The following is a 23,754-nucleotide window of genomic DNA, read 5'->3' on the forward strand; positions in this document are numbered from 1 at the left end:
CTTTCATACTCATAAATACATGTTTTTCTTCAAATCTTAAAAATGGTTTTATAAACCAATAGCAAATATGGCAATTATGACTTTCTCCCCATATTTCTGGGCTGTGTATCTCAAATGCTTGATCCTAATAATGAAAAAAACCCTCCGTACTCAATTCTATAATGCTACATAACCCAATTATCAGCATGAGCTGACAAGAAAGTTATTTAGAAATTAAATATAATAGCCATTCCACTCCAATGCCTTTAAAATAAATACAATGCCATTGCAGGTTGATTAAATACCAGGTAGTTACTTAAATGTAATTGTTATGAGAAATCCTTACTTTTCATGTTACGTGAAGACAATATTTTAAGATGAGCTGTGCATACTTAGAGGTACAGTAATACATACAGCAAGAATTAATATAATGTACAATGTAAAGCTTATACCAGTATACCAATACAGGTGGTCTGTGGCTTTTCACAGCTGAACCAGGCATTTTCAGACCTGAGTGATCCACAAAAGGCACCCAAACCTTGATGTCTAGCACCTGTGCAAGTGATCCAGCTCACAAGGGTTTTCACAGAAGTCAGTTAACAGAATCCACCAACTGCTTCATTGAAAAGCTACAGATATATTAAACAGATGTATTTAAAATGTTTGGTGCTCATCCGCTGCTTTGAGACCCTGAGATTTGAATCATCTGCAGCATGCAGGATCAGAAACAAAGCTGGAAATACACCTCTGAAGATGCCCCAGTTGCACTCCTCAGCACCATTATATCCCACTCATGACAGCTGCCTTACAGGATGCAAGGTCAGGTTCACTCAGTGTAGTGAGCACCAAGCACCGCTTAATGCCTGAGCAATATAAAGCAAAGTCAGAAAACATTTGTTCCCTGGGATAAAATAAAAATTTAAGACAAAATATCCATCTAACATACTCATTATATATACACAGAGAAATAACTATCTTGGTTTTTTAGTTCTGTTCCCGTTTTTCCTAAAGACATTACTACTGATTTTCATTCCGAACTGATGAGCAGTATATTCTTCCTGCCTCACAACTTTGATTCTTGTCAATCATCCAATGGAGGAATTATAAAGACAGGTTTTAGCATTCCAGGTCCTACCAGAGACCTCTGAGAGACTTCTTGGCTTCCTTGCCAACACTCCCCCTTCCCAGCAGCGTCAGGACAACATGCAGCCCAGCTCTGTGGTACTTGCTCAAAATTCAGTCACACAGAGTAAAAAACCATCCCCACATCTTAGGAATCTGTTGCCACAGACAGCTGCTGCTCTCTCCTCTTTGTTGGTGTAAATCTGATGGGTGTTTCTGTGTGCAAACATCACTGCATCTACTAGCCAGGTAACCACAACAGCAAGTACAGGATATATACACCAGGTGCTCAAGAGGTGCCTAGCAAACAGCTTCTAGCAACACACCTCTGCACACCCACCCTTCACTTGGGACAGCCTGGTGGGTGACATTCTAAGCCCATAAAAGAGTGTATTGTCCAGTAAGGAATTACGAGCTACCATTTGCCAAAAGAGAGGCTGCTGTATCGCTTAACTTGGATCTTTTGGACATACTTGTTGTAGGGAAGGAAGGATTTAAGCAGTATCATACATGCATTTGCACCTCTCATTAACTCAGTAGGTATCACTGGAGCTACTCCTGCAGCACCCAATTACATGGGAAGCAAAAGGGGATCATCACACATCTGGGATGCAAAAGCACATGGGAAAGATAGAGAAGAGCAGGGAAAGTGCAGGGCCTCAGCTCAAAACCACATGTATTTGCACTCACTCTTGCTTCCAGGAAGCCTGAAGGCAAGGAAAACGTGGAGATGAAATTACTGTGGATTCCCTCCCTGGATAGATGAAATACCCAGACTCTGTCACAGTCTGGATACTGTCCAAGGTCTTTATCTTATGCTTTTTCATATTTTTATGTCAGGAAAAAGGAAAAACAGAAAATGCAACACCCCACCCACAAAATCCCTCCAAATCTTAATAGATGATAAAATCCTGTCAAGCTTGTATACACTCTACTGATTAATTCTCTGCTCCACCCTTGTCACAGGTGGGCCCAACTATTTTCACAGCCAACTGGTGAACAAAACCAAAGGAGGTGTCCCTCAGCCAAGCTGGAAAAGGATCCAGTTACTGCAAAAAAAGAGAAGGAGGATAATAAAATCACTCTGGTTTTTTTCTGCAAAAAAGGGGATGGTGAAGGCAAGGCTGCCCCCAGGCATCTTTAACTTATGCTCTGACAGGTTATGGGGGATTTTGCCAGAGTAATTATTTTTCTATTCAACAATAATGAGAAATTACCATGGCAACCTCCCTTTCACGTAGTGCACTCACACGTTCAAACATCGAAATAATGGCCTAAACATAAAAAAAAAAAAATTTAATACTTTTAAAATATTTTGTCTTAAAATAAACTTAAGGAATGGGTCAAAGGAGAGAAAAGGGCAGAGGGAGCCAGCAAGGTGGGTCAGAAGTGAAGCTGCCATGCTGCTGGAGCCAGCTACCCAAGCAGCAGAACGTCTTCCGCCATAACTGCTATTATTCCCTCTGATCCCCTTCACCTCTGGCATTATTTGTAATTTGGAGCATGGCTCAACTCTGAATAGGGTCTTCAAGTAAATGGAATCCCAGGGTTTCAATATTTGTTCCTTACTCTGATTTCTTTGGCAAATGTAATCAGATTGTAAGTACAATGATGTTCTTTTTCCCCCTCCATCTAGCAGTCCCAAATATTCATGTGTGATCTGAGAGTCAAGCTGCGTTCTTCTTTACACCTTGTACACTTGCATGATTAAGAGTCTCTAAGCCAAACGAAGCTTTTCAACTTGCCTGTGATGGTGATTGCTGAACCCAAATAGATCTTTCAACTGGAGTATAAGGCCAACTGAGATTATGGCATTTTCTCCAAATTCCTTTATTTTTACTTAATGACTTGGGAGGATGAATGGAGTTAATGTAAAAAAACAGTACAGGAAACCATGCTCAAGGGAGAATGCAGATATCTTGTAGGATAAAACTGGAATTCAGAATTATTTTGATAGATTGCAGAAATGATCTGAAATGAAGATGAAGTTTAGTCAAGTGAAGTGACAAAAGCACAAATACAAAATGGGGAATAACTGGCTAAGCAATACTGTAGAAAATGGTCCAGATCATAAAGCAAATATGTCAGCAATCTGTTGCTTTTGCAAACATGGGAAATGTCTTAGATATAATTCCCTCCTGATCCAGCAAACACTTCTCTGGAAAGACTTCAACTGGAATAGTCTGTCCACCTCTGGAGTACTGTGAGGCCAGGCCTGAGCCACCCACTCTTAAAGAACTTATCCGAGAACAACAGGAATCATTGAGTCTAAAGACACAAACAAACAAGCCAACCCCAAAAGACTCATAGGAAGCAAGGCAGAAAGACTTAAATGTGTTTAGTATAAGTCAGAAGCTCCTTGGAAAGGGAATGTGATGACAACCATATGAAAAGATTGCTATAAAGAAGATCAATCACTTGTCCATGATGGCTAACAGTAGGAGAATAATCGGCTCAATCTGCTGCCATTGCAGGTTAAGTGGTTTAATCCCCTGCTATAGATTTCTAGGCTAGTGTTTTGCATCAGGGAAAGAGCCACAGAGCATGGCTACTGTGTTCCCAAGAAGAGGAGACACAGAGGAGCCTCAGGCAGCGCTGCCCTATCGCAGCAGCAGCTCCACGGCTTGTACTCAGTGAGAAATGGACTTTTGTTTTCTGCCTCACATCACTTTTGGCCACACACATATAACAGGTGTAAACAGTATATTAAAAATAGAATCATGGACACAAGTAAACGTGATTCTGAATACACACAGAAAAAACATCTGTTCTAAAATGGGACCTTTTTTCATATATAATCACTTCTTGGGGAAGAACTGAATTCTAAACATCAACCTATATGGCTTGGCATTGGACAAGGCAAAAATAAAAAGAGATAGTGCCCTTGGGAGCTTACATTTTTCTTCTGGCACCTACAACCCTTCCCTATTGACAATTACTATTTTCAGAACTCTGTACATCCACACTCCTGTTGGCAAGATATGCGCTTCTCATATTCTTTCAAGTTAATACTGCACAAGGAAACTGCCGTCTCCCCAAGGAGAGAATGGTATTTCTCCCCTCCTCCCATTCCCAGGAAATCAAACTACACTTCAGCCTTTAGTATGCAGTTCAAGATAAGATGTTGCCATTAAATAAACCTGTAAAAACTGCACAACCATTGTAAACTATGAAATTTACAGGGTAAGTTTCATTAAAAAATTCTAATATTAATGTTTATTCAGAGAGCCCACTTACAGACCATTAAAAGCCTGAATAAGAGAAACAAATATTTTCCCCATTAGCTTTAAATTAGACTCGTCTTGAGACTACCCAACATATTTAAGGTCCTGATACAAATTTCATGGAAGTAACAAATTAACAGGAACTTATACATCTTAATTTTATACATTTGGACATTTGAGTAGTGATCTGTAGATCTGGCCTTGCAATGCACAATGTTTTCATAATGTAGTGTAGAGGAGGTTTAAATACATATTTAAAATACATAAATACTATACGAAATACCAAATCTTAAATTGATTTTCCTGGAAACCGTATGAACAGAGTGAGAGTATAACACTCATATACAGTATGTAGGTGAGAAATCCATATAGTCAAATGGTTGTCTATTATACAGATATAAGAAGATGCACAACTATTTTACATTCACAGTATCTTTGCTAGCAATATGTGGTACCCTGTAACTAGCAAAAGCACCTACCTACACAGGATTTGGAGAAGGCTGAGGTTCTGAATGACTTCTTTGCCTCAGTATTCACTGACCACACCACCCAAGTCTTGGAAGGCAGACGCAGGGACTGTGAGAATGAAGACCTTGGGCCCACTGTAGGACAGGAATTGGTTCGAGACCATCTTAAAAATCTGAACGTGCACAAGCCCACAGGACCTGATGAAATCCATCCGGGGGTCCTGAAGGAGCTGGCAAATGAAGTTGCTAAGCCGCTGGCCATCATATTTGAAAAATCATGGCAGTCAGGTGAAGTTCCCGACGACTGGAAAAAGGGAAATATAACCCCCATTTTCAAGAAGGGGAAAATGGATGACCCAGGGAATTACAGACCAGTCAGTCTCACCTCTGTGCCTGGCAAAATCTTGGAGCAGGTTCTCCTGGAAGGCATGCTAAGGCACATGAAAATCAACAAGGTGCTTGGTGACAGCCAGCATGGCTCCACTAAGGGGAAATCCTGCCTGACCAATTTGGTGGCCTTCTATGATGGGGCTACAGAACTGATGGACAGGGGTAAAGCAGTTGATGTCATCTACCTGGATTTGTGTAAAGCGTTCGACACTGTCCCACACGACATTCTTGTCTCTAAATTGGAGCGACATCAATTTGATGAATGGATCACTCAGTGGATAAAGAACTGGCTGGATGGCCGCATGCAAAGAGTTGTGGTCAGTGGCTCAATGATCAGCTGGAGACCAGAAACGAGGGGTGTCCCTCAGAGATCGGAGTTGGGACCGGTCTTCTTTAACATCTTCGTCGCTGACATGGACAGTGGGATTGAGTGCGCCCTCAGCAAGTTTGCCGATGACACCAAGCTGTGTGGTTCGGTTGATACGCTGGAGGGAAGGAATGCCATCCAGAGGGACCTTGACACGCTTGTGAGGTGGGCTGATGCCAACCTCATGAAGTTTAACCATGACAAGTGCAAGGTCCTACACCTGGGTCGGAGCAATCCCAGGCACAGCTACAGGCTGGGCAGAGAAGAGATTCAGAGCAGCCCTGCAGAGAAGGACTTGGGGGATGCTGGTCGATGAGAAAATGAACATGAGCTGGCTTCAGTGTGCGCTTGCAGCCCAGAAAGCCAACCGTATCCTGGGCTGCATCAAAAGGAGCGTGACCAGCAGGTCAAAGGAGGTGATCCTGCCCCTTTATTCTGCTCTCATGAGACCTCACTTGGAGTATTGTGTGCAGTTCTGGTGTCCTCAACATAAAAAGGACATGGAACTGTTGGAACAAGTGCAGAAAAGGGCCACGAGGATGATCAGGGGGCTGGAGTACCTCCCATATGAAGACAGGCTGAGAAAGTTGGGGCTGTTCAGCCTGGAGAAGAGAAGGCTGCATGGAGACCTCATAGCAGCCTTCCAGTATCTGAAGGGGGCGTAAGGATGCTGGGGATGGACTCTTCATTAGGGACTGTAGTGGTAGGACAAGGGGGTAACAGGTTAAAACTTAAACAGGGCAAGTTTAGATTGTATATAAGGAGGAAATTCTTTCCTGTTAGGGTGGTAAGGCACTGGAATAGGTTGCCCAGGGAGGTTGTGAATGCTCCATCCCTGGCTGTGTTCAAGACCAGGTTGGACGAGGCCTTGGGTGATATGGTTTAGAGCGAGGTGTCCCTGCCCATGGCAGGGGGTTAGAATTTGATGACCTTAAGGTACTTTCCAACCCTAACTATTCTATGATTCTAAAAAGGGGAACAGTCTCCTTGCCTAGGGCTGGTTTGTAAGGATCACTCCCAATCACGTTGCCTTTGTTATTTGCTTATCTCATTTATTTGATATTAAACATAAAGCACGTTTTACATAGCATTAAACATAACTTTAGTCTTGCAGCTAGTGGTATCTTCCAGAATCTCTGTCTCACCTCACCCTGCCAGGAATCATAGAATGCCGAACTCTATTCTGTCCATTTGTTATTTCACACCTATTCACAGTTCTAATGGTGTTGCTTGCTTTTATTTCACTTACTAGCGTGGCTGTATGCCATCTCTCAAACAATGTGTAGTAAAACTGGCAGAAAAATTTTAAGACTTGGCTTTGGTCATAAGTAGTTTTTGTTTCCATTATATACTTGCAACTTCTTGCCAAAACACTGCTCAATGCCCAAAACATATCAGTTTCTTCAGCTTACTTAATAATTAATTAAATTATTGTTTACATTCCACTTTGGAACTTATCTTCATTTGCACAGCAAAGAAACAACAGCAAGTTTCTGTTTTATTGAAAAGGCAAAATATAGTCATGCAATAGATCACGAGAGCAACACCGCCTCAGAGACCAGCTCGTGTACAATATGGGGACAACGTCCCTCTTTCTCACATAAATCTGGATTAACTTGAAGAATCCAATGGAATTATAGGGAAAAGCTCATAATGGAAAGCTACTCTTACACGTTTGCTGGAAATTCTTAATATATCAAGAATCCTATTTTTATTGCCTATAAACCATGGCACTATCAGGCAACAAAATATCAGGGGGTGGGAAGCTGTAACAGTTAATTTACTGAATGGGAAACTGTGAAAACCAAACATTAATTATTTGATTTCAGATAAAAACAGGGGGAGGAAGAGAAAGGCTTTGCAAAATATGCAAATTGATTCATGCCATTTCCTTGATGTACTCTGAACCCCGGGATGTGGGAATCAGCATCACTACAGTAAAACCATTATGCTGTAATGGTCCTGGCCATCCAGCTCAGCTTTGCAGATACGCTGCTTTGAGATATCATCACTTAGATTCTCAAATAGCAAGTCCACACTGAGCAATTATAGCAGCAGTTCAGATTAACTGAAACATGCTGATACTGATATAAGGAAGAGAAAAAATTTTCTTATGTTTAGAAGAATAGTTGACCTCTTCCTTGTTATTTGGCCACTCATATATACCCAAATTAGAGACTTTTTATTAGAGTAGTTGTGGCAACAGCTCATTGGGCTGGCAAATAGCAAGACCAGTCTACACACAGCTATAAAAATGTACAGTTCCATTACATCTAAGCCACCTAATTTTTCCTTCTACACAGATGCTACACATACATCAAGTTGGATATCCTTTTAAAATTAGAGTCCTTGAAATTATGGAGATTTTCTGAGATTCTCTAAGACAGAGAGCTGTCTGGTTCAGCCTAATAACAAAATCAAAGTAGAATGCTTGGTCTCAAACCTATTATTTGTCATTCTTTAAATTTTACTGCAGCTAGTGGACACAGGAATGAATCCTTAAATATTCACTCTGTACATGTTTCACTATTCAGCTACAGCAAACAGACACAGATTGCCATTTAAAGCTGCACCAGTACAAACCAGAAAGCGTTAATTTATGATATGAGCCATTTCACCTGCTTCCTTAATTTGAATTCATTATTACTACTCCTGGAACTTGTGCACAAGAATGGAAACGGGAAAGAAAAGGGGAAAAAGAGCAATGAAGCTGGGCTCATGACATATTACACTGCCAATTCTTACAGCCACCATGGCATCATCCTTGATATTTCACAGCAGTATTATCAATAACTAGCAGAAGATGCTCCTTTGTGCTTTTTAAGTCTACAGGATAAAATTGCACTTGGTCTCCATGGATAAGACCTATATTCTGGCTGTGTGAACAAAAAGACTGGGCATTAACAACTAATCATGTGTAGTTGTTAACAGAAATAGACACTCATGCATACCATAGTATCTGTTTGGACTTGGTATATACACAGTTCATGTTAAAACTATATTCAAAGTTGTTTTAAATTTAAGCCTTCTTTTCAATAGGTATCAGGATGTCCCTAGCTGGCTGGGAACAGTAATGGATTTCCTTACCAGTATTCTCCACCCATAATCATTGCAGACAAATGACAGACTTAAGATTTGTGTTTATCAAAAATGAACCATGGTTACACTTCTCTATTCTACCACAAAATACCACACAGCCTCAGCCTTTGAGAATGGTTTATAGAGATGGAATATTAAGTGTATCTATTATCTATTGTACTAGCGCCAGTCATATGAATGTTCTTATTTTATTCTGACATTTTGACCTGGTTTCTTTTTTACCTTGTTTACTTCCATCTATATGAGTAAATGGAAGCTACTATGCCATCTATCCCAGTGAAAAGGCAATAACTAGTATTGCCATCAGTGAATACAGAGCATCAAACATCATATGTCACTAGGGCACAGAAAAAAGTCATATCCCCAGCAACATTAGTAAAAGAGTCTCTCTGGGTCTATCTACACAACTACACCAACTCCCAAGGCTTTAAAATTTAGCCAACACAAACGCCTTCATCAGTTATTACAGTGAAAGCAACATTATTACTGACAACATTTAAATACCACAGTGGGAAAACAACAAAGACAGTCCTTGATACCTCCATTTCACACCAGACTGTCACGAACTCTTTGTTAACTGAAGCTTCACGGAAGCACCCACATGTTACAGACATACACAAAGCTGGGGCCTTCAGAGGTCCCTGCCCCTGAGCAACTGGAGTCTAAATTATGATCTAACAGACTGTATTTTGAGAGCTAAGAAACAGCTCTTCAGCTAAGTAAAAAAACCCAACTTACTCATTTTATCTCTAGTGCCTTATTCTTGTGCAAGTCCAGGCAGGAAAGGAAAACCCAGATAAGACAAACCCTACGTTCCAGCTTCTTGGAGAAATATCAGACAGTGACAGGGCTAAGTAATGCAGCAGTGAAGAGTTGATTTTATCATACATGAAGATTATACTGGTTGAAAAGACATATAGTGGAGGAGATATAGTTCTATATGACACATACCCTCTACCCTACAGGACTTTAAGAAAACTCCTGCAAAGACTCAGCAAAAGACTTTAAAAAATAAGGATATGCTGAAATGCTTTTCTGGAATGGGGTACAAATATGCATATTTTTTTTTTTAGCCTGCAAGTCAAACTAATTAAAGATTATGACTTCCTACTAAGCTTTGCAAACCAGGTAAGAGCATATCACAGTGTTGAACAGCTCTGTCTAACCAAAGAGCTGCTATTACTTGGAAAGATACAGGAAGTGGAAAAGATCCAGTGTATTGTATGTCCCATCTCCTTTACAGGGCAGGTAATCTCATGCACAAAAGTTTAATTTAGCAGTAGCAAGTCAGAAGGAGAGAAACATTTCAGAGGAAAGTATTTAAGAAATCACTCCCTTTTGTTACTATTTACAAGCATATTTAAGTTATATATTTAATACATATTTACAAGCACTTTATATACTGTTGGCTGCATTTAAGTGCTTAATAACATACCTGTGGTTTTGGGTGTTCAGGTATACCCAAAGAAATTTTAATAGCTCTGTATAATTCCAGGCAGTTCAGAGAAGCAAATGTTATGGTGCTTTACAGAAATCCTGGTAAGAAGCGATGGTAAAGAATGAAAAACCACTATGGGAATTAATAAATAATTTCATAAAAGAGATACAGTTACCTGAAAATTATCTCTTAAAAGTTACTCACATTTTTTTATTCAGCTCATCTCAGAAGCCTCACTCTTGTGATCTTTTTAAAGGATTACTACTTTAGTTTAGCCAAGTACATTTCAAGTTAATTCCTGTACACATTCTGAACTTATTAGGATTAGTAATCACAGCCACTTTTGTCAACTGACAATGTCACTGACAATATCCACAAATATTATTTATGCTAAATGTATGTTTCAGAATCTAAACTCTACTTAGGGGAGAGAAATTAAAAGGTATCCCTGAGGTATTAAGTTATTAAGTCCATCTTTCAAGACTCTACATACTTGGTCCAGTTTTGAACACTACAGCATAACTAATATCATCTGTATCACCCATTTAGCCACTAATCAGCAGAAGCTGTCAAATAAAGCTCTGTTTTTTGAAAATAATACAGCTATATTTATTGCTTCTAATGTCTGATATACAAACATATGTGCATTTAAACAATCTAACATTAAGGCTGAGATTTTCAAAGCTAATTAAAAGACTTATGCATTCATTTTCCATTAAATTAAGTAGAAAACAGATGCTGGAATATGCTGTGCAAGGCTCCAAATCCCAGCATGGAAATGGAACTTGTTGCATTAGCTGAATCAAAGCTGGAGAGTGACAACAGGGCTGGGATTCATCTCACCCCAAGACAGTTGTCTAAATTCATATGAGATAAAAAGCCTCCTGGAGATCTCTGTCTCTTCACTGACTGTAGAGGGAGCCTAGAGAATAGCTCAGTCTAGCCATGTAACTTTTACAGGGATAGAGGTGGGTAAGATAAATCCTTTTCCATGCACCTACCAGGAATTTAAATTTCAGGAAGAAAACTGGTTGAGGTTTTGGGAGCTTACATCGTGAAGGACAAACATAAGTGAAAAGCTGGGTGAAACAACCATATCTACTTTGTCTAGATTTTTACAGGCTTGGCAGGAAAACCTATAAATGATGTTCAAGATTTTTGCTCGCAATGCCCAAAGATCTCCAAGCTGCCAGGTTCCTGCTGTTTCAAATAAAAAGCTCCAAGTGGCAGACAGAAGTTGGAGCCCTGGTTAAAGATTCCTGCCAGTATGAAATGTTTTAAATGAAGAAGATGTGATTATTTGCTTGGCTTCCTACCTTTACTCCCTGGTTAGCCGCAGTTGCCAATAAAGGCCCTCAGCTCCTGTGTTTTATCTCACCCTGCACTTGGATACAAAATTCCTGTACAAAACGCAATTAAACTAGAGGCAGAATTGTTCATATGTATCTTCCTACATCCTCAGAAACCTGAAATATAAGGAAATCCTAAGTCAAGACAACACGTCAAATATTGCTATTTCTCATCCTGTTACCATCAGATCACTCAGTCACTGCTGTTTCCATCCTGTAGCACTATCCCTCTCAAGCATGTAACATTCACTAATGGGCATGTGACGGCCAAGTCTGATTAACGAAGGCACAAGAATCAGAAGTGCAAGTTGCTCTGATAAAGCAAGATGGGTTGTGCTTAAGACACTGGCTCTCAGCATACACCATCGTTTACAAGTTTTGATGGTGAGAACCACAGGGTAGTAAACTTTTTATGCTGACATTTGCATTTACAAATAAAACTCCGATTCAGACGGATAAATATGAACTACCTGTTTACAATGACAAAAAACTACTTAGAACCAATACTGCCATAATATTGCATAATAGTGTAGCAGATCACTGACAAAGGTGTTGAGGTTGCTAAACCAAAGGATATTTAGCTGCTGTCCTGAAAGAAACAAGAATGAACATAAAGAGAATGAAGCACACACTGGGAAATCCAGAGGTTGTGACAACAGAGTGATTTAGTGTGTTTGGTTTAATTATTAACTTTAAATTTTCACTTCAAAAGAAAAGGGAGAATTTATGCATGCCAAGAAGCACTCCCTTTCAAAACTCAGTCTGTACTGAGCAAAGTAAGTACAGCTTTCTTCTAAATGGCGTATGTTATCTTGTCAACCTCATTTAAAGTAAAAAGGCATCAGCAGTAATAATAAAAATGCAGTTTGGTGAACAATTCCATCACAGAAGCCAGCTATTACATACTGTAACAAATTAAAATCTCCAAAAGTCTACGCGGGTCCCCAGAGAAATGCTATTTAATAAAGCAAACACTGATATTGAATGGGACAGAATTCCATTTGCTACAGACTCCCATCCAACTGAGTTTAGCTGCGGCTGAAGCAATTAGAGAAAGCTATGATTTAATGATTACGCTAACACCCTACACAAACAAAGCTCTCACCTACCAAGTGGCCACTTAGCTGCATCACTATCACCAAATGTATGAAAATCCTTGTAGGATTTCTTTTGCTGTCAGTCAACTAGTAGCAACATGAGCAATTATTTACTAAAAATGTCTACTTAGCGGCTACCCTACTGCTTAAACATGAAAAATGTATAAATCTAAATTTAAACAAAGTAAGCAAGGCCAAGAGTGAACTACATGTGTCAGGGAAATCATCCACTAAGGTCATCCTTGTAGCTAAGACCCAGTATGGTCTAGTCTAAAGATCATAGCAGGTCAGTGTTTAATCCTTTCTCTTTTTTTTTAACCTTTATGCTGTCTGTGATAATCCACTGGGGCCTCACCTCTGGGTCCATAAACACCTAATGAAATTTTAAACATCTTTTCATCACTTCAGACTCCATGGACCTGTTAGATCAGCAGTAAAACCGATTCACTTCAGATTTCTTAAGTTTTCCGTCGATGGCATTTGTCCTTCCCTATTTTCTAATTATTTCAAAATTTCTTTGTATAAAATTGTAGGACATAAAGCAGTATAAAGAAGGACCATATGTGACAATTTGGAAAACTTGCTTACGGAAAACTTGTGAATTTGCTGGAAACTCTGGATTTCTTGGTGTGCTCCTGCCAGCTGACAAGCTCCATTGTGAAAACTGACTAAGGGTCTTTCTGATTTTTAACTTTTACATTAGTCTGAGAGTCGAGTGAATGACACCCAGGATGGCTGAGGTAGATTTTTATTCCTGTTGCCTTCCAGGTGAAAGCATCTTCTGACAGAGAGCAAGCAAAGCTTTGGAAAAAGCAGTTCCCTTCCTCCCCAGACCTTTAAGGAGCAGCATCTAGAGTCATGGTGCATACCTCTAGCCTGAACAAAAATACTAGTGTTGATACAGCCTTTTAAAACCATAAAGAATATGAAGTGCGGGAGAAAGCTCAAACACACAGAGAACTATTTTAAGGAAGAAAACATTTTTGCATAACATGGTGATTCATGTGTAGAATTGCTGCAGAGAGTGAAATAACTGCAAGAAGCTATGTACAGGAAAGCACTTCTTGGGCAGCTTAAACCTATTTTCAATGATCTAAATCTTCACCTTAACAAAAGCATACCGTGTGGGGTGTGGGTGGGTTGTTTATTTGTTTTGCTGCAGCTGTCCATTTCTAACTAAAATAAGCAATAATCATGTTCAGAACCCTATTTTTTTTTTAAGCACTATGTGTTCCTCATGAGTGCTGGAAACCCATAGCATCTACTGTTTCAGAGCTCTTCTGGAAAACTTGTGTTCAGACTACCAGAGAGCCTGAGAAGGCAGCAGTAGCTTTGACAAAGCCAAATAACTACATGGTCCCATTTCTGGGAATGCCTAACTGCCAGAGGAGCTCTCATCTGAGAGTGAGACAGAAAAGATGCAGTGCTAATGTCTTCTTAGTCTAGAGGAAGCTTATGCCAAGCTCAGCCCAGAATATGCAGATCCACATCAAGCAGCTTGATTTCTGCCAATGCAGTGATGACCACTGATAGATGTTATCATACTTCTACACACTATGTTTAATTGGAACCTACAAAATAGATCATAGCTGGATCACTGTCTAGGTCCTCAAATAAAGACTATAAAAATATCACAGATCCTCTTCTGAGGGTGCTGATTTCAGGTGCTGATTGTTCAGACATCTTAGGATTTTCCTCCAAAGGAGTCCCTCCACAGTTAGCTTGACTTTCACACCTGATCTCTGTATGCCACACTGAAGAATCACCTCTCTGCTCTAGAACAAATGACTTCTGTTCTTTTTTCTCCCTCTGGCTTCCTGATTTGGAAGAGTTTTTTCTACAAGCAAATGCACCGATACAGATGTGCGTATGTTCACTTTCTGTTGATATCCTTGGCTTCTGTAGTAGTGTCTCCTGGATCATGTCATCTGCCTCTTAAAATTGTATATATATAGGTCTCAGGCACTCTAGACTGAATGTGAACTTTTTATAACCTCCACAACATGTGAGGTCTGAAAGAGGCCCATCAGAAACTGCCAGGTCAGCACAGAGCCCACCATGTACCCCACAGCGTATCAGCAAGGACAAAGGAGTGTATTGAAGATCAAATATGCTTTGTATTAGGCAAGCAGCTCCTTATTCAGACTCCTGTGAATGTTCTAGTTCAGTAAGTCTCAACATCTGGCAGGGGTCAGATCTGGGCTGACTTCCTTCTGTCTTGATTCAACGCTCTTCAATACAGCCGACAATCACAGGCTTTCGTGTCCTAAAGCCTCGGTGGACTTGCAGAACAAGTACAGAATCAAAACAGCTTCCCCCTCTCTCCCTGAAAATACTCATGCACCTTGATTTGAGGGGACCACAAGTAGGATTATGTCATCAGTATCCTCCTCATTTCTCTGCCAATATTCCAAGCAATCATTAGTAGCAGCAGCAGAGGTAATACCAAACTGCCCAGGGGAAATGGCCTAAAAACTGGAGAGATACTGAATACTTTCAACTGTATTATACAGTGTGCTGCAGACACACTATCCTTGGCTTGTCAATTGATATATACCAACTTCATCCAGCAGTCAGGATGGGACATGAAAACATAAGTGTCTTCTACCATTGTATAGGATGAGTCTCACAACAAAGAATGCTGTAGGGAGATATCTAATCTATCAGATTATCAGCAGCAATGCCTTGCAAACATAAAAGGAGAGATGATGTTCTACTATGTTCCTATAATAACAAACACAGCAGTCAGGCATAATAAATATCTCCAAAGCAATGAAAGGTGAAAATTTGGTACTGTATGCTGGAACCACAGCCCTAAGAATTGATGTTTCTTGTTTGAAAGAGTACACTCCTTTATCATTCCTAGAAAATTTCCACCTGCCAAGTGTACTTAGATTTAACCAAGTACTTTCATGATTCCAAGGCCATCTATTGGATTTGGAGAGAGAAAACTCCCAAAAAAAATTTACTCAGTTGTGAAATAATGAGAAGCAGATATACAATTTATTCACATTGACTGCTGCTACCATAAATATCTCTGAGGAAACTATTATACATTATATTTCAATATAAATAAAATTGTAATTATTTCCCATCCAGATAATGACCAAAATGTTTCTGGGTATCTTCCCAATCTCCAAGGTCTACCCCAGAGGAGATGCAGGAGTGTCTCTTCTGCATGGTGGAGTGCTGGGAGTGAACTTAACATTAGAAAAATTACCTTAACATTTGAGATTGTCAGTCTTTAGTATCTACTTTCTTGTTACAAGCTTAGAATATCCACTTCCTCTGTTCTGATGTACAATGTGCACTCTGTAGCTTGTGCTACCTAAAAATTAACTTGAAATGAAAGGTTTTAGGTCCTCTAGACAGATTTTAATGTGTGTTCCATTTTTTTAAGAACAGAAACCTATCCTGACGGTAGTCATGGTTGCATAGAGAAGCTGGAATATGACAGAATGTATTTAAACGTGAGCAAGGGAATAAATCGAAGCCAAATTCTTTTTCTTCTTTAACACTATAACATTTAAGCCAATTGCATGATCCTTCAGAGCCTGGCTCTGCTTTGGGTAGAAGAACTGAGTGGCTTGCCTATTTTAATTGCATATGTTCACCCTCATGGCCATCCATATCAGGTAATGGGAAGCTCACTCGGAGGCATGGTGTTAAACAGAGTGCAAATTTCTCATTTGGAACAGAAGAAACTGTGATCATCTTTGATATTATCTTTTCTCATTCAGCTTCTTTGATTTGAGTGGTGGTATCAAAAGAAAGTGACCTGAACATATTAAAGACGATGCAAGTTTCAGTATTCCCTGTTGCATATGACTTAAAAATTAATGGTTCATTAATATCCAAACAGATCTGCTCTGGGGATACCTCATCAGAATTCAACACTAGATATTGTAAGCGTTTGAGAATACTGCCAATGCATTCTTTAAAAGGCCGAGAAGATGCATGTCTTGTACGTAATTTCCACTGCGTCCACCTGCTAGAGCAGCATCTCTGCTGCAGTGACAGAATAAATACATGGAAATTTAATCTTTTTTTTTTTTTTCTCTCCCATTCTCAAAGGAACAGCATTTTGCACCAATATACGAAAAAATCAGCTTATTTTATCTAATCTGTGACATACTACCCACTGGTATGAAAACAAAGATGGCAGCTCTCCTTCCTTCATGCTTTGATAGAAAATCAGTAGAGAAGTAATACAAACTGACAGGTTTTTATGACTGACCTCCTGGTACCTACTGGTGCATAAACATGCAGTTGTTAAAACTTATCACTAGGGCCAGGGTTATCCTCTCTTGACTAGAAGACTGCCAAGTCGTAAATAAGTAAGATAAAAATAGAGCTCCAAAATAATATATTCTATTTAGTGGATTCTGCTACTAAAATGTCATGTCCTAGAAAATCTCCAAACAGGAGAGTTACTATTTCAGTTTTATGTCTTTACTTTCCAGATGTCTCACAAAACTTGGTAAATAGAAAGGCCATCTATGTATCTCTTCAGTGACGAGTGGTGTTCCTCAGGGGCCCAGTAGCATTTAACATCATCATCAGTGAAATAGACAGTGGGATTGAGTGTACCCTCAGCAAGTTTGCAGATGAGACCAGGCTGTGTGGTGCAGTTGACACACCTTAGGGGAAGGATACCATCCAGAGGGTCCTGGATAAGGTCAAGAAATGGGCCCATGTGATCCTCATGAGGTTCAACAAAGGCAAGCGCAAGGTCTTACAACTGGATCAGGGCAACCCTCATTTTCAATACAGGATGGAAGATGAAGGGGCTGGGAGCAGCCCTTTGAAGAAGGAGTTGGGGGTACTTGTGCATGAGAAGCTGGACATGACCCAGGAATGTGCATTCACAGCCCAGAAAGCCAACCATATCCTGGGCTGCATCAAAAGGAGCATGGCCAGCAGGTCAAGGGAGATAATACTGCCCCTCTACTCTGCTCTAGTGAGACCCCACTTGGAGTCCTGTGTTCAGCTCTGAAGTCCTCAGTACAGGAATGATATGAATCTGTGGAAAGGATCCAGATGAAGGCCACAAGGATCATGAGAGAGGGCTGGAGAACCTCTTCTATGAAGACAGGTTGAGAGAATTGTGCTGCTTCAGTTTGGAGAAGAGAAAGCTCCAGGGAGACCTTATTGTGGCTTTTCAATACTTAAAGGCGGCTTATAAGAAAAATGGGGACTGGCTTTTTATGATAGACACCCTGAAGGTGGTGAGCTTCTGGTAAGCACCGTTCACAGTATTTGGATGCAGAGCAAGATGTAACAACTCCCTTCCCAGGTGAGCATTTCTGTTCCATGCTAGGGCCAAGTCTCTGTTAACAAGTCTGCATATTTAATTTTGCCCAGCCCTTTTGATTAGCTTTAAATCACTGTCGAACATCACTTGAACCCCACCCTCAAAAAATTACATTGCTTTTTTTTCATACTATTTGGAAATAAAAGTTGTGTCCTGAGTTCAGCAGTAGCAGTCATTTTTCTCCTTCTTAGTAGCTGGTGCAGTGCTGTGGTTTTGACTTTCAGCCTGGGAACAGCGCTGATAATACCAATGTTTTTAGTTGCTGCTAAGTCATGTTTACTCTGACCAAGGACTTTCTGAGTCTCATGCTCTGCCAGGGAGGAGGGGAAGCCGGGAGGAAGCAGAGACAGGACCCCTGACCCAAACTAGCCAAAGAGGTATTCCATACCACAGCACATCATGCCCAATGTGTAAACTGGGGGCAGTTACCCAGAAGGGCTAGATCACTGATTGGTCGGGCTGTGTATCAGTCAGCGAGTGGTGAGCAGTTGTATTCTCTTCCCTTGTTATTCCCCTTATCATTATTCTCATTGGTGGTAGCATTAATGGTTTGTGTTATGCCTTAGTTACTGGACTGTTCGTATCTCAGCTTGTGGGAGTTACATTCTTTTGATTCTCCTCCTCATCCCTTCAGGAGATGGGGGGAGTGAGAGAGCAGCTGTGTGGTTCTGGGTTGCTGGCTGGGCTTAAACCACGACAAGTGGGTTTTGAACAGTAAATATTCTGTGAAAAAAAAATCAAGACAAGGCCCATAAAATTCAGCCAGAAAAAGTACATCCCACTTCTCAAGTATTCAGTTTAATGTCTTGTCCTACCACTGCACTGCCGAACGATCTCCAGGCAGTTGTTAATAGTGTAACAGTCAACAGAAGTCACTGAATAATGTAAAAATCTTTTTGTAGGCTATTTTTCAGATTACAAATCTGATCTCAATTTGATTTGTTTACGTGGAGTTCTGCAACCAAAATTTAGTTCATACAAATGTTTGTGAACAATGGATTTAGAGGCAGGTTGCCAATATGAATGCAATCATCAAAAGAAAAATCATTTTGTGATTAAATTAAATTTATTTCCAGCAGAGACAGAGGTAGCTTACAAAAAACAAGTTGCAGAATTAGAGAATAGAGAAACCAGCATGACAACCTACTACTGCTACTAGTTAGTCTGCCACATGTTGGGATTTCTGTTTGGTTTAAAAAAATACTAGGAAATGATGAGTAAAGGTGGCCAATCATAAAGCAAGAGTAGCAAATCTCAACAGAGATAGGAAATTTGTCACAAACAGTTCATCAACAATAACACTTATCAGAACAATTCCCAAAAGTGGTCAAAAAATTTACAATCTGCTTTTGAACATTTAATGAATGAGAAACTTATAGATATCCATCTATGAGAATATGAATAGCCTCTAGAAAGAATAGGAAGCCAGAACCGAAGAATACCTTTATCACCTAAAACAGAATAGGTCAGTTGAAGTCTACCCCCAGCATATTTTTAGTAGAAGGGCCTCCATAACACAATCTCTTCCTCTCTGAAACCACTATCATGTCCACACCAGGAGATCCTAAGTCAGCTGGATTTTAGGCCAGTCCTGCCCAGGACCTATCACCCCCAAACAGCTGAAACATGGTTTGGCCAGTGCCAGGTAGCAGCTAAGCCACTGAAGGGCTGGGCCAGTAGGGGTAAAGAGCAGAAAATTCCTACATGACAACATCACCAGCAAAGTATTTACCAATAAGGCCCAAATTCAAGTCTCTCTGCAGCTTTCAGAGATTCAAAACTGCCTTCTCTAGCATCCAGGGAGTGCTTTATTTTCCAAAAGAGCCCAAAGAAGCAATATTTATCCCTTTCTAGCCACCCTCTGTCACTTTTTAGAAGGGAATACAAAATTTCAGGGTCAGGAACGTACTAAGCAGGAAGGAACTCTATTCTGGAGCTATGGGAGCCAAGCGCCTCTGGGAGATACAGAACTTATATGTCAAGATACTAACCAATAGCTTTTAACGTAGCAGGTCTCTAGTCACATCTGCATTAGCAAGCTGCTGCAATGAGAGTACAACAGCTAGTGCTGAGGATCCAATGTCCACAATATACAGATTGGGGGGTGAGGTAAGAGGAAAGAAGGGTTTAATTTCAATCAGTTTGAGATTAATCTCATGGGCCGAATGCCAAGAACCAGTCAAGACACCTTAAGGTTCAGTACACATGTGCCAAGACTGCTTTACTACGTGACCCAACATGAAGTGGAGACATATATGTAATTTGCTTCAAAACTGGCAATCAAAGTACAAACTAAAGTAGTAGCAGAGGTGAAGATGCAGCCCCTATTATTTTTTCCAAACACAATTAAGAGGAAAAATAGTGCTCATTTCTGAACCTGTTTTTTGATAAGAAAATTTCAGGTTACTATCCTCAGGGACTTTGGTGGGCAGCTGTGTGTAGGTAAATCCCAGCTCTGGAGAGCAGCTGAGCTTTCACAACAAAACAAAAAATAACCTGAAGATCGCTCCATCATGAGTTTAGTGTTGAGCTGAGTGATGGCTTGTTGAAAATGCCTGGCTTTCACACTTTACATGGCATCAGATTGTGGTTTTATTCCATTCTGGGGACCAGGCCTCTAGTAGTGCGATGACTACATGTATTTATTTTTTCCCACTTATCTAGTTTTAGGTGACTGTGTCAGCTAGGCCACTGTGCACATGAGAAATAACCAACAAAGTGGGCAACCAAAGAGCTTGTCATTATGCAGGGATTATTACTCCAACAGTACTACACACCCAGCTCATAAGAGAGATCTCAGGCTCTGTTCTGGGGGCAATTACACTAAAGCAAACCCTACTGGCTTCACAGAATTCCTGCACTTTCTGTGACAGCATCTGTGTGACAGAAATCAGAATCTGCCACTTAAGAGCAACTCTGAGCCTGACATGGCTCCAAAATGCTTGGCAGGTGCTGCCTATGAGAAGGTCTTCCTCTTTGTTCCTTGCAGGGAGAGAGCAATAAAACTCTGACAGCTTAGCTTTTTTGGAGTCTTTTTGCCAAGTGCCTGCCATAGGCCTAAAAGCATTAGAGAAACATGGTTACATTTATTATCATGAGACCAGTTGATTCTGCTAGAATATCTGAAATAAATCCCACATTCTTTAATGGCCTGGTTTGTTTTTGCAGAAAGCTGAATCTTGGTCTATGAGCTGTCATATCAGGTTCTATTTTATTCTTTTATTTTTACAGAGTATTGCTCAAACAGGAACAGCTGGTGTTGATTTATAAACACCAGAGTTGTCTTTAGAGTTTAGATATTATTTTGCCAACATTTAAGCTTAATCATTTGCAAGCAATTGTTCTGTACCATAGTGGACAGTGGTTCTTCTGCTGCCTGGAGACAGATATTTTCTAATAATTATACTAATAATGCAATTCTGAAGGATCTTATGTGCATAGATCTATCTGTCTGTATTTCTGTGTCTTCTTTCATCCAGAATTTCTTCTTAGAGAATGCCATAACATTCACTTCTCCAATCTCTTGTAAAAATATTGCAGCCTTGGTCTCTCTGAGAATCTGTGTCTTACTTGCACATGTGAATACCTTGAAGTAAATTGTGCAAATGCAACCACTTGTTTAGCTTAATATTTAACCACTTAACTGGGGGACATTTTTTGCCCTGTTTTACTCACAGTACAGTTGCCAAGTTCTGGAACAAATACTCTCCAGACAACAGTCTAACCGCCTGTGTTATCCTGACTTGTTCCCGTCACAGGGCCATGCTGTGTGCTGAAGAACACAGGAACTGTGGGATCAGATACTGTGTTCATTATCATTTCATAGGCAAATGGAATACCTGCATCTCCAAGAGGGAGCATTGAAATTTTTTATGGAAGTCAGACAGTTTTCCTCTTATTCTAAGTTTTATTAAAGGAAACCCAAAGACTTGCTTAATAAATCATTAAAAAATAGCAGAAAAAGAGGGTAGAAATGACTGGTGAGCTTTCACAAAACAGGAAAGCTACCACCCCATCTCCCAGGAACCTGAGATGTTAGGTCTAGTCTTGTAGGATTTTGAAAGAAGATGGATAACAACATGAAAAAGCTTACCAGGCACAGAGAGCCGTTCTGGCTAGCTGATCTGAATGCAAAGAGATGTGGGAGGCTTAAAATACCAAACAACAATAAAACAGCAGAGGGTATTGATGAATGCAAAGTAATGCATATGAGGGAAAACAATCCTAATTAGATCTAAACCACAATGGACCCTAGCTATTATCACTCAGCACAAAATCTCGGAACCATTATGGATAATTCCATGGAAATGTTGGTTTAATGATATGTAGTGATAAAAAAAGCCAACTGCATGGTCTCAGCTCAGAAAAGAGGTAACTGGGGATGGGTACAACAGAGGTTTGCAAGTCATAAAAGTTCTGGACTTCCTTGTTTGTGATTAGGGACTGATTATTCAGTCTAATAACCACTATTGTAGTAAATAAATTACAAAAAAAATATAAAAATCCGGGGACACCTAATAAAATTAGCTCAGTTTTCAACCCAGTAAGAGGAAGTAATTTTTCACACAATCCATAAGCTGCAGAACTTGTTGCTGCCAGGCTGCAGAGAAGACACAGGCATAAACAAATTTCAAACATATTAGGTGTGTTAGCAGAAGCAGAATGCACTGGAAATTTCTGAATGCAGTGCTCCAATGCACAACCTCTCATTTCTGAAGAACTGATATGTCAGTAAAATGTGTTTGGTCCTTTCCCAGTTTACCCATTTTTACTTCCCTAAACCATCTGCTGCTGGTGGCAGGATAGTGGACATCTGACCCCTCTTTCTCACAAATCTTTTCTTCTGCAAAGGCTGATTTCAAGGCCTGATCTTTGTGTAGGAAATACCAAATCTTGTAACTCCCTTTGGGTTCCAGTTTCATATCAGTCTCATCCCCTATTAACTGTTTCCCTCCCTTGCTTTCTGCCATTACTTCCCAATGGCACTAACCAGAGAGAGCACTATTTCTTTTCTCAGCTAAGACTGCTCTCCCACCTGGCCTCATTAAACTTTCTCAAAGATTTATAACTTCACCCAATATGATGCCTTTCATAAAAAATTTATAAGACAAAGATCACCCTCCTGCCAGATTTCAGATCCTTACTCCAAAACAATAGGATGGGGGACAGAGGGAGGGGAAGCTAAGCTATTCAACACAAGGTTTGCCAGGACTTCTCAGTGTGGTCAAAACAAACATATTTCCCCCTTGCCTAATGCTTGGAAATGTTTGAAACATTTTTTGCTAAAATTTTCCAAAACAGATTCAACTCAGAAAACCAGCCTGGAAACCTTCACTAAATGGTTAAAGTCTGGCAAAGTTATCAGCAACTGCAAACAGGGAGTTATCCTGCACAGCATTAGACAATCTTAGTAAAACCTGATCTATAACACCAGCAAGGAGCACAAAACATAGTATAAAACATGGGACTACTGATAGTTCTGATATAATAAAAGCATAGCCTTCTGTGATAGATTTTGGCAATCATTTCACTGCACATTATTTTAAGAGTGCATTATTTTATTTTGCAAGATGTCATCAAATTAAAAAGGTCCTTTTTGTGATGGGCCAAAAGGACTTTTAAAACTAGAAGTAATGAGAACATCAGCCCTGGCAATGACTGCAACAAATAATGCCCTGCAATTGTCTTTGTTTACAAGTATCCACATAATTTTTTTTAATGGCTACATTATGATTGATTTTCAAAAAATGGGAAAACAGCTGTGTTTAAAATGTGCCTTTCTAACCACAAGAGACATTTTTAAATGCAGAGAAGTGATGAGATTCACAGCTAAGACTGAGGCTTGGGGCAGTAATGTACCCCACAGAGTGCAATGAAGCTCAGCTTCACCTTCCTGGCAATGAGCATC

General features: G+C 40.0%; 1 protein-coding gene across 12 annotated transcripts in view; it reads right to left on the minus strand.

Moving 5' to 3' along the window:
* Window positions 1-23,754, minus strand: part of LDB2 (LIM domain binding 2) — a 387,404-nt gene that overhangs the window by 143,614 nt on the left and 220,036 nt on the right. The window lies entirely within an intron of this gene.

The sequence above is a fragment of the Neopsephotus bourkii genome, unplaced genomic scaffold, assembly GCF_033783945.1.
Source record: "Neopsephotus bourkii isolate Nb327-2 ecotype Australia unplaced genomic scaffold, CSIRO-AGI_Nbou_v1 NB_1780, whole genome shotgun sequence".
In the NCBI taxonomy this organism is placed as follows: Eukaryota; Metazoa; Chordata; class Aves; order Psittaciformes; family Psittacidae; genus Neopsephotus; species Neopsephotus bourkii.